The sequence below is a fragment of the Helianthus annuus genome, chromosome 15 (genome assembly GCF_002127325.2).
Source record: "Helianthus annuus cultivar XRQ/B chromosome 15, HanXRQr2.0-SUNRISE, whole genome shotgun sequence".
NCBI classification, from domain to species: domain Eukaryota; kingdom Viridiplantae; phylum Streptophyta; class Magnoliopsida; order Asterales; family Asteraceae; genus Helianthus; species Helianthus annuus.
The window spans coordinates 139,473,002-139,489,938 of record NC_035447.2 but is presented as its reverse complement, the minus strand read 5'-3'; the positions used below and the strand labels follow the sequence as shown (position 1 = coordinate 139,489,938).

Here is a 16,937-nt window from a genome sequence, read left to right as displayed (position 1 = left end):
TGTTAAGTTACCAACACACCATGCGCCATGCGTACAGTTGGCTCAATTTTGTAAAGTTACCAACACGCCATGCACCATGCGTCCAGTTGGCTCAACTTTGTAAAGTTACCAACACATCATGCGCCATGCGTCCAGTTGGCTCAACTTTGTTAAGTTACCAACACACCATGCGCCATGCGTCCAGTTGGCTCAACTTTGTAAAGTTACCAACACGCCATGTGCCATGTGTCCACCCGGCTCAATGTTAAAGCTACCATCACGCCATGCGCCACGCATCCATTTGGCTCAACCGCGCAAGGTAACCAACATGCATTAAACAACAACCACTATCCTTACAAGTCCAGAATCCCTCATAGACGATCAACTCAACTAGAAGGCACATTGGACTGGGGGGACTTGAAGAGGTATGGCCCCAATTCTTTGCCTACATGGCAAGGACCACACCACTTTTTCATCCAACATGGCGCCTACATCAGCAAGTGCATCCAGAAGCTTCTCCAGAAGCTTCTGGAAGATGTCAAGGTGACACCAAAAGATGCTCCTCCCGACAGGAAGGACAACACGTGTCACCAGTCACCAAGCGCCATGTAGACCTGCAGCAAATCCAGGAGCAGACCGACAGCAGCAGTACGACGTCTCCAGCATGGGCAAATATAGGCGCGCCACGTGTACCACCACCCTGACCACAGCAGAGGGGACCAAGAAGATATTCCCCTTGGTCGGACAGTTGGCGCCCTATAGCAGCTGGCAAGGTTGCTGCTCCCTCCTTCACCCTCCGGCTATAAATAGGACCCTTCATCATTCAGGTTAATTCTATTCTACTCTCCACACTCTCACACTCAACACACACTGTTTTCTTCCTCAGAACAGTACTTACTCTCACGCCGGAGCCTGGTTAAGAGGGAAACCCCCATATTCCCCTCTTAACGAGCTAACGATTTTGCTGTTTTGCAGGACCATAGCCATTTGACGAACAGAGAAGGAGATTGAACCTACAGAAGAGACAATCGCACAGCTTAACCTTAGTGTTAACCTGTGTTTCATCAGCAGCCGATATTTAGAACTGCTGAGATGAAAAGGTTTCAATACTAGTTGTTTAAAAAGGGTAATTGGAATAAAAGAGGCATATATCTAGTAGATTACAAATAAATCAAAATGGGGACAAATTTTATGAACAAAATGGAGAAAAATGTAAAGGGTGTAAATTTTATATAATTAGAAGTGTTCTTGTTTTTTTTTTGTCTCTGTTGAATCTTTTATTCATTTGTTGGGTTTGCCTTTCTAAGCTACTTCGCTTGTTGAAATAAAATTTCTCACTTGCCTTTCAAAAAAATATATTAAATCATCAAATTCAAAAATAAATGAACAACAAATTATTATATAATCATGTGGCTTTATAGCCTAGTGGTATCTTGGGGTGAGATAATACTTTGGACCAATAGGTTCTGGGTTCGATTCTCACAAGGGGGTTTTTCCCATATTTATTGGGTTTCCCCCTGAATTGGTGTATAGGCATTATGCCTAGTGGAGATGGATATGATCGGGTGGTTCCGCTGGTGACTCGATGATGCTCCAGTGGTCCGTCAGTGATCCAAATTTGCCGTTCAAAAAAAAACAAATTATTATATATGTAACTAGGTTATAACCCCGTGTATTACACGGGGTTGAATAAATAAATTTTATATACTAAATAATAAAATAATATATCTTTAAAAACTTCACTTATTGTACGGGTTGAATAAATATAATTTTATATATTAAATAATAAAAAGTTATATCTGTAAGAACCATATTATACGGGTTGAATAAATGTAATTTTATATACCAAATAAAAAAAGTTATATCTTTAAAACCACATGTATTACATGGGTTGAATAAATGTAATATTGTTTACCAAATAATAAAACAATACATTTTTAAAAAAAACTCATTTATAACACGGGTTGAATAAATGTAATTTTATATACCAAATAGTAAAAAAATCACATCTTTTAAAATATGCGCATTACACTGTTTGAATAAATATAATTTTCTGTACTAAGTAATAAAAAATATATATCCTTAAAAAATCTCGTGTATTGTACGAATTGAATAAATCTAATTTTATATATCAAATAATAAAAAGTTATATCTTAAAAAACCTCATGTATTACATGGGTCGAGTAAATGTAATTTTGTATAGTGAAAATAAAAATATATAATATATTAATACAAAGTTTTGGTTTTCGTGATAAAAACTCATGTCTCACGTACACCTAAGGCTGTCCAAAAAGTTCGCGGCTTGGAACTCGCTCGAAACTCGCTCAGATTTAGCTCGGAAAAAGCTGGCTCGGTTTGAAAGTGAGCCGGGCCGGCTCGGCTCGGTTAGAAAGTGAGCCTAGCTCGGCAATTGGCTCGGTTTGGCTCGCTTGGTAGCTCGACTCGGCTTAGCTCAAATTATTTTACTTATAATATATTTTATTTTTATATACATATAATATATTACAAAAAAGTGATTATTATTTACATGTATTTAAGCTTGTAATTTGATATCTATAAAATATTTAAAAGTTGATTGTCGTGCTAATGAACAAATATTGTATTTACTTGAAATATAAAACTTATTTTGCATTGTTGAACGTGATTTTGGCTTGTAACGTATTAGGTTGAACTTATTTTGAACATGTTCTTTTGAAATATATTGAATAATATTTTAGAATACAGAATTTTGAGAGCTATGTATTAATTTTTATTTTTAAAATCGAGACAAACCAAGCTGAGTCGAGCCAGCTCGGTTTAAAACCAAGCCGAGCCCAAGCCTAGATTTTCCGTTCGGTTTCAAATCCGAGCCGAACCGAGCCAGCTCCGTTAATAATCGGGCCAAGCCCGAGCTTGCCCTAGCTCGGCTCGGCTCATGAACAGCCCTAGTTACACCACCTTAACTCTTTGAAAACTATGAAAACTGAAAAGTCATTTTGACCCCCCCCCCTATCGTTTGATGTGCTTTTTTTATGGAGTTTTTTCCCAAACTAGTGTAGATACAAAAAGTATTTACCTATTTGGGTACTTTGAAAAATATTTACCTATTTGGGTACTTTTCTATATCTCTTTAATTTTTTTTACCTAATTTATACATTTCTTTTTATTTTTCTATCCAAAGTAAAATTAGATTACTCACAGAATTATAATCAGCAAAAATATGACTAATTATTTTTTGTAAAAAAAAATAAAAAATTCTGCAAAAATATTCAAAAAAAATCTGCAAAAAATCTACAAAAAATATGCGAAAAATCCACAAAAAATCTGCAAAAATATATTAAAAATTTCTACAATAATTCTGCAAAGTTAAAAAATAATCTACAAAAAATATTATAAAAAAAACCATATAATCTATAGGGTAATAGTTGGTGGATTTGATGGTACACATTGTGTAGTTCGTTTGGGGTTAATATCTATAAAAAAAAAAACCAAACTACTTATACATACAGAATTGGAGAAATAATCACTATTAATAAAATTGAAATAATCAAAATACTTAGGATCTTTTCTCAAAACTCAAATTTCAAGAAATGGAGTTTTTTCCCAAACTAGTGTAGATTATATGGTTTTTTTATAATATTTTTTGCAAATTTTTTTTAACTTTGCGGAATTATTGTAGAATTTTTTAATATATTTTTGCAAATTTTTTGTGGATTTTTTGCAGATTCTTTTTAGAATTTTTGAAGATTTTTTTTGAATATTTGCAGCATTTTTTATTTTTTTACAAAAAATAATTACTCATATTTTTGCTGATTCTAATTCTGTGAGTAATCTAATTTAACTTTGGGTAGAAAAATAAAAAGAAACTAGAATTACGACCCGCCGCAATGCGGCGGGGATTCTTTAGTTATAACTAACTCGATTTAGGACCTGCACAATATGTTGAACCTGTCGAACGGGATAAAAATAGACGATTTAAAAACGTTCACCCACACACGCACGTTGCGTCGTGTGAACTCACAAAATTTAGAACGAAACGTAAAAACGTTAAACTAAAGACGCACGCTGCGATGTGTTAAGTCACAAAAATTAGAACGAAACATAAAGTGAAAAATTTGCGGAAAATGAAAACTATAAAGAAACAAAGTTGAAAGTAAAAAAAGTTGTGAGGATCAATTGCAAAAGATAAAAAGTTTTGGATTAAAAGTAAAAAAGAAACAAATAGTTTTGGGTTAAAAGTAATTTATGAAATACTTTTTGGTGAAAAGTAAAAAATTCATTTTTTTTTTAAAAAAAAACCTCTAAAGCCAAGGTTACAACAACCATATGCATAACCATTTTTTCTTTGGAAAACAGCGGGGGACATAAACAGTGTCAAATAGCATCAATGTCATACCATCGCCAGCGACCACCAACACTGAATTTGCGGCGAAAAAATTAGACTAAAACGTAAACCATAGAAAATAATAACTAAGTCGATTTAGGACCCGCACGTTATGACGAACTTGTCAAACAGGAAAAAAATAGACGACGTAAAAACGTTGAACTACACACGTACATTGCATCATACAACGAAGCGTAAAACAGAACGTAAAAATATTAAACCACACACGAACATTGCGTCGTGTTAACTTACAAAATTTAGAATGAAGCGTAAAACGAAAAATTTGCGGAATATGAAAAGTAAATGAGAACAAAGTTGAAAGTAAAAAAAGTTATTAGGTTAAACTGAAAAAATAAAAAGTTTTGGGTTAAAAGTTATAACCCAAATAGTTTTGGGTTATATCGAAGCGTAAAACAGAACGTAAAAATATTGAACCACACACGAACATTGCATCATAGAACGAAGCGTAAAACAGAACATAAAAATATTGAACCACACACGAACATTGCGTCGTGTTAACTTACAAAATTTAGAATGAAGCGTAAAACGAAAAATTTGCGGAATATGAAAAGTAAATGAGAACAAAGTTGAAAGTAAAAAAAGTTATTAGGTTAAACTGAAAAAATAAAAAGTTTTGGGTTAAAAGTTATAACCCAAATAGTTTTGGGTTAAAAATAATACATCAAATTGTTTTGGACTATTGGTATAAAATCAACATTTTTTTTGGAAAACTCCCCAAACATGATTTACAACTCATAATGCACAAATAGGTTGATAATTTATAGTATATAAATGTATAAATTAGGTAATTAAATGGATATAAAAAAATACCCAAATAGATAAATATTTTTTAAAGTACCCAAATATATAAATAATTTTTGTATCTACACTAGTTTGAGAAAAATCTCTTTTTTTATGTTTGAGTATAAATTCAAGTTTTTTATATTTCGAACTAATTTTTTTTTTGAAATGAGTCTGATCAAATATAATATGTTTCAACACTTAGTTTTTTAATTAGGTTTTCAGTTGGTCTAATAATATCTTATTTAGGTTTTCAATTGGTCTACGTTTAGAAGAAGTAAATTTTGTTTGGAAACGAGTTAGGTAAAATATAATTTGCTTTCTTTAACACTAAAAATTCAAGTTACTTTAAGTTTCGACATCGCAGTAATACATAATATCATTGTTTAACCTAAGAAAACACTATATTCTTAAATTGCTTATTTTTATATTATGTCCGTATAAATTCAAGTTTGTTTACGTTTCAACGTAACTTCTTTTTAAAAAATGAGTCAGGTCAGATATAATACGTTTTAATGGTTATTTTTATGTATGTTTTTACTTAATCTAAGTAGTCATGACCGGTACCGAAAATGTTTGGTACCGAAATACAATGGGTACGAAAAAATCGGTACTGGTATCCTAGGTCGGACCTATAGTACAAGTAATTCAAGTTTGGGGCTAAAGCCTTCACTTAAAATAATATTAATGTTAATATGAACTATTAATGTTAGTGCAAACTTATTGTTTTAGATTTGTCTGTTATAGTTGTGTTACATTCTTATTTGATTCCAGACATTGATAAAGAAGTATCGTTTATAAGGGTGGGCGGGGTGCCCACCGAATGGATTTCGGTAACCCCCTTGCCGCATAGGTGAAGGTGCCGCCAACGAAATCGGTTAAGGGAGAGAGGGACTAAAGCGGTGGTGGGCTGCCGAAGAGGGGGGAGGAGAGAGGGAGGAGAGAGAGAGGAGAGAGGAGAGAGGGGACCAATCACAGCTTTTCTTTCTTTTTTTTTTTTTTTTAAAAAAAAACCAATTCACCTAATAGGGGAGTGGCGCCATCAAATGGGGGTGTTAGGGGGGTTTAAGAGGGGAGTTGACGTGGCACACGGGGATTGGTTTGGCGTAAGAGAGGGAACTCACCTATTAGGTGAGCACCCCCTTCACCCTAACAATCAAATAAGAAAAAAAAAAACCAAGGTTGGAACGGTCATAGACACCAGGTACCAAATCCTCATCCCTACTCAAATCAATTTAAAAAAAAAAAACGACCTGCAACGCGGGATTCAATTCTAGTTATTTGAAAAAAGAATCGAGTTATTTTTTCCCCTCAGAACATATCACTCATCAATCTATAGTGATCAGTTCACTACTTTTAACGTTTTATTTTGATTTGTGTTCATCATCGGGGGACAAAATATCAAATACCATTTGCATCAAAGAATTCAATAAAAAGAAAATAATCTCGAAATTAGAATGAAATAACACAACGATTGAGTAATCGAAGGAATATATCGTAAAAAGGAAGCATAATAAACATAAGTTTGGACGCAGATGTAACAATTTACTTATTCGATGAATAAACTTGATACTTGAACAAGATGACAGTTCCGACTCCAACAACCAGAAACCCTAGATTTTAAGTTGAGCGACAAATGTGATAAAGTATTTATAAGTGAATGTCGGATGATCCACTATTAGCATTTTGTGCCCTAAGTTACGTACTATAGTGTGATTGGGCTTGGGCCCCTTTTTTAACTAGTATTGAACCCAATTATGAAACTAGTTTCGTGAGACCGATTCTGATTAAACTGAACCATCGGTTTGATATGGGTTTGTGAACTCCTCCTTAGAACTGGTAATCGAACTAAACTGATTACAAAATGGTTTTTAAATTGAAACATGTTTTGAACTGAACCGATCCTTTGCACTTGTAAACTGGTCCCACCAAGAACCAGTTTTGACCGTTGTTGACCCAAACTGAACCGATTTGGGCAGAAGAACCAAAATGTAAGAAATACACACACTGAACGGCTAATTCACACATCCACCAAACCTACCTCTAAATCTGCATCAATGTTCACCACAAGAGCGATGCCTTCAACCACTTGGAGAGGAAAATCTTTACAAACTTGGGCGACTACTCATAGGCATCTTCTATGGGGTCCAAAAAAATTTCATATTTACATTTTAAATATATTTTTTTTATATAAACAAAGCATATAAATAAATTTTAAAGTTGAAATCTAATATATTATTGTTGCGAAGACCCCTTGTGGACCGCCTAGGGTATCAATATGGTCCGCAAGTGACCCGGGGTGGAAAAAGATAGAAAGAAGCCTTGTAGACCGCAAGGCATTAGCCATACGGTCCGCAAGGGGTGCGCGATCCTGAAAAAAATAACTTTAAAAACCCCGCAGTTGTAGGGTTTACACACTTCGCGAACTAGACGATTCTAAGCAGCTTTGGGGCGATTTTGAATGTTCTTAGAGAGAGGTTGAAGGCTAGGGAACAAAGGAATCAGTTTTGAGCGCATCGGGTTTGATTACATCTTATTTATTCGTACTTTTTTGCGTTAAAACCACGATGTATTTTGTTTTCAGATCTTATTTGAACTTGTTTATGAATATTATGACTAGCTAAATCTTTATAAGTTGCTTAGGTTGAGAGGAACTAGACATGTGTTTTGTTGAATGATATTGATTTTGAAAAAATTGTGGGATTTACATGATTTTATCTTGTTATTGATCTTGATATTGCATGTTAGTATTGGTTGTGACTGATTTTGATTGTTGGTTTTGTTAGTCCAGGCATTAGAAATAATACAAGTTAATCAATTATTTAAAATTAACTAATTAAAGCGTGCAACGTGCATCCTTACCTAATAATTCGAGAGAAGCGTTAGGTTTCCCAGGTTATTAGCTAGGCGTTGTTTGGTAGATTGGGTGATCGATAGCTCGGATTCATCTGCTTATTCGCGTCTAGGGTTTCCTAAGATTCAAGTATTCAAGGTCTAGCATGCTTCACAATTTGAGGATTTTGGCACCATAGTTGTCATATATCTGATAACAGTGGGACTTGGTTTCGATAGATCGAGTTGGTTTAGTTTAGCCCTTCACACATTGTCCCCCTCTCGAGCACAATTTATCATCCTTAGCAGGAGGTTTATTGGGTTAGAACCAGTTCTTCATTCATTAGCCAGTGTCAGGATTCAGTACATATGTCTAGGGATTCGATACCTAAATAGCTTATTATCCCCATACCTGATAGTTGATCGAGTACTTCGTGTTTGCTTGCATATTACGTTCAATCTGCTGTCGGGAGTTGTTTTCTTGAAATCTCATTTTTACTGTTTTCATAGATCTTAGTTTCATTAGGTTTGGTTTAAAACCTCAAAATTCATAATCAAATTAGGCTAGTATTCAGCAGAGGTTTATTATCGAGAGTTTGCCCATATTGTCCACGGATTGATACTCGGTCTTGCCGTCTACACTACATTACGACCGGTACACTTGCCGTTGTGTGTGGCTTAGTCTAGTGATTCCCTTTTTAAAACTTGTTTCGAAATTAATAGAGACACTTGTCACACATCAAGTTTTTTGGCACCGTTGCCAGGGACACTTACACTTTTGAGAAGGACCCTCGTCGTTGATCTAGTTGTTTAACTTGCTTTTGTAGATTTTCTTTTGCCTTAGGTGCCTTTGCTTGCAATTTGTGCCTTTAGGTTTAAGTTGTTTTTGAATTTTTAGATTGGCGATTTTCCTTCTTATATGCCACATACTTATTCACAGGGACCGCCTACATTCGTTGTTTCTTCAGAGCCTAAGTGAGATCTTCTTGAGCGCAGCCGTGTCATCCGAGCTAGTAAGGCACACATTCCTCTTCCCACTTTTGTTATGGCCGATCGGGATCCACCAGGTTGGAGAGTTATTGCTGATTACACCATGCCGAACGTAGCTAGTGCTCAATCCAGCATTACTCGACCCGCTGTCGGCGTAAATAGCTGGAAAATTCCTCTGCATATCATCTCTATAGTGACTAACACCATTAGTATCACGGGGTGCCTTCTGAGGACCTAAATGTTCATCTCTCTCGCTTCACGCAAATCTGTGATACCTTCCAGGTTTAGCATATTATTGAGGACGCATACAAATTACGTCTCTTCCCATTCTCTCTTGCTAACCGAGCCCATGCTTGGGTAGAATCCCTCCATGCGGGATCCATCACCACTTAGGCTGGGATGCAAGAAATCTTTTTGAGTAAGTACTTCCCTCCCTCTAAAACTGCTCGGCTGAGGAGCATGATTCAGTCCTACCATTAGAAAGAGGAGGAGTCTTTCTATGAGACCTCGGAGCGGTTTAAGGATTTGCTGAACAAATGTCTGCATCACGGCTCTGGGATTGGGCATTGTTAGAGAAGTTTTACAATGGAGTTACCCCTACTATGTCACACCCCCAAAATCCACCTGCGGAGTATCACCGTTTGGGAGCGTGACATGACCAGGATCAAGCCACCAATCATATCGAACATAGCATTTGATAATAAAAGTAGATAATGTAATTCATCACGACATGATTGATGTTCAAAACCAAACTTTGTTTAAGTAGCGGAAACATGTAAGTAAACCCAACATAAATAATAAAGTATGATATGTCATGAGTGTTTAGCTAAGCATTCATGATCCATGCCCACAACGACCTGCTCCTCCTTGTGCAAGCTCCATAAGTACCTAAGGTCCTGCAAGGCATGCAGCAGAGAGTCAACAACTAGTTGAGCGAGTTCACATAAGTAAGTTCGTAACAGTAAATCGTATGTTCATCTAGTGGGGACTTCCCATGCATGTATGTACTAATGGTGGGGGTTTCCCATGGTCATATGTATTACTAGTGGGGGTTTCCCACGTTTATCTTTACTAATGGGGGCTTCCCATGTTTGTACTTACTAGACTACTTGCAACCATGTGTTCTTCTTAATCCGAGAATAGGAATACGTACAAGGTCACGTAGGACTTACGTGAGTGCCCTTCCCCGAGGACAGTGGTACGCGTGGGGTTTACGTAGGTTTTACGTAAGTGTCCTTCCGACCTGGAAGACAGTAGTAGGTATTAGTTTACGTAGGTTTTACGTAAGTGTCCTGACTATCCTGAGGACGATGGTCTATAGTCTAGCGATAGCGTAAGTACGAGTAATTATCCGTTTCAAATAATCCAACCCAATTCCGAACCCGGGAATCCCATGCCTTGGCTGTGTGAACTCACCTTGGTTTGCTCGGCAGATACGCAAAAAGGTTCTCGAACTAAGGGTGGTCAACCGCGTCCTAACAGGGTTACCACACAAGTCAGGTTTTGACTTCAAGTAATGCACATAGGTTTACACATAACTAACAGGTTTCAAGCACGTATAGATCATGGCAACACTTTAACAGTCAAGCTATACAAGTTAACAGTCACAACATATCCAACTTGTACGATTTAAATAAGTCCAATAGTATTCGGCCCAACATGTTGTGCGATTGGAATTGGGCTTGAGGCCCAATCAGTTAAACAAGCATTATAACATGTACGATCCTGTAAACCTTGTGCGAGTGAAGACACCTTGTGCGACTAACAAGGCTTGTGCGAAGTGATTTGGGCTTGTTTGGCTCAGTAACATAAGTAGTCCAACATAACAGCTCAACTAAATGGCCCATACGTGGCTTGTGCGGTCCGGTTACCCTTGTGCGATCAATAACCTAACCCACTAAATACCCCGGCCCAACATGTGCATAAGCCCAAAGCTTGTGCGGCCCGAATCAGTTTGTTTTACTCTTGTGCGATCCAGTCAAGCTTGTACGACTGGACAATCTTGTGCGATCAGAGAGCTTATGTGATGATTCTGATCTTGTGCGTTTTGTTTTAATTTCCGGATAACATGCAAGTCGGTTACACACATTAAATCTAGCCAATCAGTTACAAGGTTTCCAAGTTTATCATAATCAATTAACAACTTCCATCCAAGACAAACATCGATCAAACAAGCAAATCAATGACGAATTCGTATGAACCCTAATCCGGTTCATCATGAACACATCACAACATATTTGATCAAACTAGCGTTTTATCACTTGATTCTCATGAAGCATGAACACTAAACTATCAAATCACATGAACATGTAGCCGATTACATTAACATAACCCGGTTCCCTAGCACATCAACAAGCTAACAATCTGAATCATAGATCATAATAACAGATTAACATCAATATCAAACCGATTCATATGAACATTACATCATCTTACACATGTGGCCGGTTAACTTATTATCACAACAAAACATAGCAATGTAGTAATCATCAAAATCGATTTAATTTAATATCACATATACACCCCTAATCGGTTAAAACAAAACATGGAACAATAACATCAATCAACCCGAGAACACAAACAAAACACTAACCGATTAAGAGGGTGAACAAGGATTGATCCAAATCAGGAGATATCTTCGATAGTGAGGGTGTTGTTGCCGTCGGGTTCCAAGCAAAACGAGAGGAAGAACTAGGGTTTGAGTGTGTGAGAATGTTTTGTGCCAAAAGAGGGAACAACCCCAAAGATGGGTTCTTGTTTGCGTATAAGGGGAGTAGGCCGGACCCCTCAATGGGCCGCCCTGGTCCGTGTACGAAGGTAAGGCCCGAAGTGAGCTTGTGCGATCGGGCGTTGGTGTTGTGCATTGTGCGATTGAGCTTGTTTGTATACATACATATAATACACATTGCACATAACATTCATTACTCACAATAGTTCACATAATCACATATCATAACGTCATAACATTCAATAAGTCAATTAAGTTCACATACGCTTCATACATTACAAAGACGGGTTCGAAATACGAGTTGTCACATTATCCCCAACTAAAAAGAAATTTCGTCCCGAAATTTGGTACGTGCTTACTGAGGAAGCTAGCTAAGTAGCATGGTTTTCCTGGGGTGTCATATCCTCCCCCTGTTGATCTGGAATTTCGTCCCGAAATTCCGCAATAGTAGCTTCAGCCTCAGTAGTGGTTGCCTTGGTTCCGAATAACTGGGGATACTTTTCTGTCATCTGGTCTTCGCGTTCCCAGGTGTACTCTGGGCCACGTTTGGAGTTCCAACGAACTCGGACAAGAGGGATTCTCTTGTGTTTGAGGACCTTAACATCCCGGTCCGTGATTTCTACAGGTTCCTCGACGAAGTGCAACTGTTCGTCGATAGTGAGCTCTTTTAAAGGAATTATGAGGGTCTCATCTGACAGGCACTTCTTCAGATTCGACACGTGGAAAACATTGTGAACTGCCCCGAGTTCAGCTGGTAGGTTCAGTCTGTAGGCTACTTTGCCTATTTTCTCTATAATCTCGAATGGTCCAACATACCGCGGATTGAGTTTGCCCCGTTTCCCAAAACGTACCACACCCTTCCAAGGTGAGACTTTGAGTAAAACCTGGTCCCCGACCTGAAATTCCAATGGCTTCCTACGCTTGTCCGCGTAGCTTTTCTGACGGTCGCGAGCTGCCGCCATACGTTGCCGTATTTGTGCAATCTTTTCCGTGGCGTCCACTACAATCTCTGGACCCGTGATTTGACTATCCCCCACCTCTGCCCAACAGAGAGGTGACCGGCATTTACGCCCGTACAATGCCTCGAATGGGGCGGCTTGGATGCTGGTGTGATAACTGTTATTGTAAGAAAACTCCACTAAAGGGAGATGCTTTTCCCAGCAGTTGCCGAAATCGATAACGCATGCCCGAAGCATGTCTTCGAGAGTCTGGATCGTTCGCTCAGACTGTCCATCCGTCTGAGGGTGATATACTGTGCTCATGTCTAGTTGTGAGCCAAAAGCTTTGTGCATTGCCTGCCATAGTTCTGATGTGAATCGTGCATCGCGATCCAAAATGATAGAGGTGGGCACCCCGTGCCTTGAGACTACTTCCTTCAAGTATATGTCTGCTAGTGTGAAAAACTTGTCTGTTTCTTTGATCGCCAGGAAATGAGCAGACTTGGTGAGTCGATCCACGATCACCCAAATTGTATCGTTCCCGCGCTGGGATCTAGGTAGGCCTGTAACGAAATCCATGGAAATTTCCTCCCATTTCCACTGTGGTATCTTTGGTTGCTGAAGTAAACCTGCTGGTTTCTGGTACTCTGCCTTGACTCTTGCACAGGTCAAGCACTTGCTGACATAGGTAGCGATATGGGCCTTCATGCTTGGCCACCAATAAGTAGTTCTGATGTCGTGGTACATTTTATCCGACCCTGGATGTACCGAGTAGCGCGATTTGTGAGCTTCATTCATCACAAGTTCGCGTAGACCGCCATAAAGTGGGACCCAAATACGCCCCGTTACATAGTAGGCGCCGTCTGCCTTCTGTTCTAACCGTTGCCGTGAGCCGCGTAGGGCTTCAGCCCTGACGTTTTCTGGTTTCAATGCTTCTACCTGAGCATCTCGTATCTGTGCAGGAAGACTAGACTAAATGGTGAGCTGCAATGCTCGCACGCGCTTAAGTAGAGTGTCTTTTCGACTGAGGGCATCAGCCACAACATTGGCTTTGCCTGGATGGTACTTGATGGCGCATTTGTAATCGTTAAGTAATTCAACCCATCGACGTTGACGCATGTTCAATTCCTTCTGCTTGAAGATATGCTCGAGACTCCTGTGATCGGTGTAAATAGTGCACTTGGTACCGTACAGGTAGTGTCGCCATATCTTAAGTGCAAAAACTACAGCTCCCAGCTCTAGGTCGTGCATCGTGTAGTTCCGTTCGTGTACCTTAAGTTGGCGCAAAGCGTAAGCAATGACCTTGTCGCGCTGCATTAACACACATCCAAGACCCTGGATGGATGCATCACAGTAAACTACAAAATCGTCTGTGCCCTCTGGCAATGAGAGGATAGGTGCACTGCAAAGTCTATCCTTTAAGTGCTGAAAAGCAGTTTCCTGAGTGTTGCCCCAATGGTAGGCGACTCCTTTCTGTGTCAGTAATGTAAGCGGCTGAGCGATCTTTGAAAAGTCTTTGATGAACCGTCTGTAATATCCCGCCAAACCCAAAAATTGGCGTATTTCCGTTGGTGTACGTGGTGCAGGCCAGTTCCTGATCGAATCAACCTTGGATGGATCGACATGGATCCCATCCTTGTTTACCACGTGGCCTAGAAAGTGGACTTCACGAAGCCAGAAGTCACATTTCGAAAACTTAGCGTACAGCTGTTCCTTTCGAAGGAGTTCCAAAATCAATCGTAGATGTTGCTCGTGCTCCTCCTGACTCTTAGAGTAAATCAAAATATCGTCGATGAAAACGATGACAAATTTGTCTAGGTACGGCTTGCATACCCTGTTCATTAAATCCATGAAAACTGCAGGCGCGTTTGTAAGCCCAAATGGCATGACTAGAAACTCGTAATGACCGTAGCGAGTTCTGAATGCTGTCTTGGAGATGTCCTCATCCCGGACTCTCAGCTGATGGTAACCTGACCTCAAGTCTATCTTGGAGTAGTAACTCGACCCTTGCAACTGATCGAATAAGTCGTCTATACGTGGAAGAGGATAACGGTTCTTCACCGTCACCTTGTTGAGTTCCCGGTAGTCTATGCACATCCTGAAGGTACCGTCCTTCTTTTTCACAAATAACACTGGAGCTCCCTAAGGCGAAGAGCTTGGACGAATAAAGCCCTTTTCCAAGAGCTCTTGCAGCTGCTTTGACAGTTCTTCCAGTTCGGTTGGAGCTAAACGGTACGGTGCTCGAGCTATGGGTGCTGCTCCTGGAGCGAGCTCGATTTGAAATTCGACCTGATGATGAGGCGGTAACCCAGGTAAATCTTCAGGAAACACCTGAGGGTAGTCGCGTACAACTGGAATATCCTCTATTCTTTTCTCTTTCGTCGATGCATCAGTAACTAATGCCAAAATGGCAGTGTGACCCTTCCACAGACATTTCTGAGCCTTCAAGAAAGAGATGATGCCGACCACAGCACCACTCTTGTCACCTTGAACTTCGAGAGGGTCTTGACCAGAACGTGGAATACGAATGATCTTCTCGCTGCATAATATTTCTGCTTGATGTTGGGATAACCAATCCATCCCTATAACGATATCGAAGCTTCCCAAGACTATGGGAATAGGATCGATTGTGAAAGCTTGACCGGCTAAGACAATACAACAATTCCTGACTACTTGCGTGGCTTCTAAACTCTTACCATTAGCTAGTTCTACTACATGCTTGGTGTTTAGGGGTGTTGGTGCACATTTTAACAATTTACTGACTTTCACAGATATATAACTTGTATCCGCACCCGAATCAAATAAAACAGTAACATAAATATCGTCGAGGAGAAACTTACCCATAACCACATTGGGATCGTTCATTGCGTCTCCTCGCCCCAGCACGAAAGCTCGACCCCTTGCCTCGTTGCCATTGTTGTTGTTGTTCCCACCGTTGTTACCATTGCCCTGGTGATTGTTGTTGCGATTCTGGTTCTGGTTCAATTGAGGGCAATCACGTTTGTAATGACCTTCTGCTCCACACTGGAAACATCCCCGGTTTCCACGCTGTGGCTGCTGCTGCTATGGGTTCTGTGGAGCTGGTAGTTGCTGTTGCTGGTTCTGATTTGCAGGCCGTGGGCTCCTACTGTCTTTGGCCTCGTGACCCATCTTGAGACACCTTTGACAACGACCCTTGTTTCACTGGCCGCTGTGATGTCTGTTACAGTTGTGGCACTTTGGTTGATTTCCTTGGTATCTCCTCTGTCTATGACCACCAGAGGATTGCTGACTAGGACTCTAGTAGTGGTCAGTCTTCTGCTGCTGAGCTTGAGACTGAACTGTTGCTGAACCTCTGCTAGAATCCCCATCCCACTTTCTTTTGTTGTCACTGGGTGTAGTAGGAGTAGCGGCTGATATGGTAGCACTGATGCGTTTGGGCAACTTGTTCTGTTCCACCGCCTGATCCGTGAGGCGATGAGCAAGACGCTGAATGTCTTGGATGTTTTTGAGGTTAGCCGATGTAGCATAGCTCTGAATTTCTGAGGCTAGACCCTTGAGGTACAGTTCGATACGCTTGATCGGAGGGTCTACCAGGGTTGGACACAGAATGGCCAGTTCGTTCGACCGTTTCGTATAAGCTTCAATCTCTGACCCCGTCATTTTCAGATGGTAAAACTCATCTTCCAACTTGTGGATGTCATCTTGCGAGCAATATTCCCTTTTGATCAGTTCTTTGAATTCGTTCCAAGGGGTGGCGTTAGCAGCTGCCAACCCGAGAATCTGTACTTGCGCATTCCACCAGGTTAGCGCGATTCCTTCCAGAGTACCAGTGGCGTACTTGACCCTGCGAGCCTCTGGGCATTCACACATCTCGAATACCGACTCGAGCTTCTCAAACCAATGGATTAGTCCCACTGCTCCTTCCATGCCACTGAATGTGCTTGGACGACAGTCCATGAAGTTCTTGAATGTGCAGACAGGTTGCTGTGCGGGTTGACCTATTGTATACGAATAGGACAAAGTTAAACACAAGAGTTGGCTTAGGAGGGTAGGGTCTAATGATCCTAGTGTGTGCTATGACTACAGGATATACCTCCTGCTTGTGCGGCTGCAAGTGCCGCGGCAACTTGTTCGTTAATGAGAGCCGTCAACTGGGCTTGAGTCATGTTAATTCGTCCAGACATGATCTTCATAGTAAAAGTAGCGTAAGTGAGAATGGTTCGCGAGTAGTGCGATGACAGAAAAGTGTAAGCACATAGGTATTCTCATGCAATAGAGTCATGTGTATCAAAGCGTACTACGAGCAAAGTTCTATGCATTTCTA

The 16,937-nt window shown here is 39.8% G+C and overlaps 1 non-coding gene across 1 annotated transcript; it reads right to left on the bottom strand.

Annotated features, from left to right (window-relative positions):
• Positions 1-6,448: 6,448 nt before the first annotated feature.
• On the bottom strand, positions 6,449-6,537 carry LOC118487896. Its single transcript, XR_004882833.1, has one exon. It is a non-coding gene; the product is annotated as a small nucleolar RNA R21 (small nucleolar RNA).
• Between the last annotated feature and the right edge of the window lie 10,400 nt (positions 6,538-16,937).